Here is a 2,410-nt window from a genome sequence, read left to right on the forward strand (position 1 = left end):
TCCAGCTGCATTCATGTTGCTGCAAAGGACGTGATTTCCTTCTTTTTTATGGATACATCATATTCTATGGTGTATAGGTACTACATTTTCTTTAACCAGACCACCACTGATGGGCATATAAGTAGATTTCATGTTTTTGCTACTGTGAATAGCACTGCGGTGAACATGCAAGTGCCTGTGTCTTTTTGGTAGAATGATTGATTTTCCTTTGGGTATATACCCAATAGTGAAATTGCTGGGATGAGTAATAGTTTTAAGTTATTTGAGAAATCACACTGCTTTCCACAGTGGCTGAACTCTATATTCCCATCAGCAATGTGTAAGAGTTTCTTTTTCTCTGCACCCTTGCCAGAATCTGTTGTTTTTTTATTTTTTAGAATACCCATTCTGACTGCTATGAGATAATATCTCACTGTGGTTTTGATTTGCATTTCCCTAATGATCAATGATGATAAGCATGTTTTCATATATTTGTTGGACAGTTATATGTTGTCTGTTGAGAAGTGCCTGTTCATGTTCTTTTCTCACTTTTTAATGAGGTTATCTTTTGCCTGTTGTTTAAGAGATTCTGGATATTAGACCTTTGTCAGATATATAATTTGCAAATATATTCTCCCATTCCATAGGTTGTCTCTTCATTTGGATGATGGTTTATTTTGCCATTAAGACACTCTTTAGTTAAATTAGGTCTCATTTGTCCATTATGGTTTTTGTTGCAATTGCATTTGAGGACTTAGTCATAAATTATTTGCCAAGGTCAATGTAAAAAATGGTATATCTTAAGTTTTCTTCTAGAATTTTTATTGCTTTACATCTTAAATTTAAGTCTTTAAACCATCTTGAATAGATTTTTGTATATCGTAAAAAGAAGGGGTCCAATTTCAATATTCTGCAGTTAGCCAGTTATCCCAGCACCATTTATCAAACAGGGAGTCATTTCCTCACTGTTTGTTATTGTTAACTTTATTAAATATTAGGTGGTTCTAGGTGTTTGGCTTACTTCTAGGTCATCTATCCTGTTCCATTGGTCTATTTGTTTGTTTTTGTGCCAGTACAAATGCTGTTTTGGTTACTGCAGTATTACAGTATACTTTAAAGTCCAGTAGTGTGATGCTGCCAGTCTTGTTTTTTTTTTTTTTTTTTTTTGCCTAGGATTGCTTTGGCATTTTGGGCAATTTTTTGGTTCCATGTGAATTTTAGAATAGCTTTTTTTTTTTTTTTTTTTTTTTTTTTCGAATTCTGTGAGAAATGTCATTTGTTGTTGGATTGTGATATGGCTCCAGTGATTGGTGTAACACCAGGATCCTTGGTCTTGCACTGGTTTGAATAAAACAACACAAACACAAATGGAGTGGTTTTAAGGAGCAAATAATTTAATAGGTGAGAAAGAAGGAAGAGGCTCCCACTGTACAGAGACAGAAGGAGAGGGCTCCAAGCGAAAAGAGGGAACCACAGGTGTGGTGGAAAACAGCCAGTTATATGAGGAGGCTGGAGGAGGTGATGTCTGATTTGCATAGGACCCAGGGGATTGGTTTGACCAGGTATGTCATTCAAGTAGCCTGCAAAAAACTGGCCTCCCCACTCTAGCCTTTTAATATGCAAGCACAGGACACCATGATGTTCCACACATGTGGAGATATGTGGGGGCAGTCATGTTGCCAGGCATATGTGGGGACAGGAAGAAGGTGGTGGGAATCACCATGTTTGGGTGGACCCAGTTTCTAATGGCCTTCATTTGCATATCAAAGCCTGCTGGCCCAGCAAGGAGTTTTCTGCTATACAAAAAAAGTTTCTGGGGCTGCTTTAAAAGGAAAAAACAAAAACTTCCCAAGGATCCCTTTTCCTCTCTATTTGACTAAAATAATTTCTTAATAACTCCTATAACAATTGGAATAGCATTAAATCTGTAAATTGCTTTGAGAAGTAGGGCCATTTTAATAACATTGATTCTCCTATCCATGACCATGGAATGTTTTTTACTGTTTGTATTATCTCTGATTTTTTCAGCCATGTTTTGTAATTTCCATTGTAGAGATCTTTACCTTCTTGATAAGCTGTATTCTTTGGTATTTTATACTTTTTGTGGCTATTGTAAATGAGATTACATTATTGATTTGGCTCTGAGCTTGGATGTTATTGGTGTATAGAAATGCCAGTTTTTATACATTGATTTTGTATCCTGAAACTTTACTGAATTTATTTTTCAATTCTAGAAGCATATGGAGAAACTATAGGGTTTTCTAGGTACAGAATCCTACTTTCTGCAAACAGAGATAGTTTGAAACTATACTTCCTGTTTGGGTGCCTTTTATTTCTTTTTCTTCCCTAATTGCTCTGCATTGGACTTTTAGTACTATGTTGAATAGGAGTGGCAAGAGTGCATATACCTGTCTTATTCCAGTTCTTTTCT

Source organism: Saimiri boliviensis, chromosome 3 (assembly GCF_048565385.1).
Source record: "Saimiri boliviensis isolate mSaiBol1 chromosome 3, mSaiBol1.pri, whole genome shotgun sequence".
Taxonomy (NCBI): domain Eukaryota; kingdom Metazoa; phylum Chordata; class Mammalia; order Primates; family Cebidae; genus Saimiri; species Saimiri boliviensis.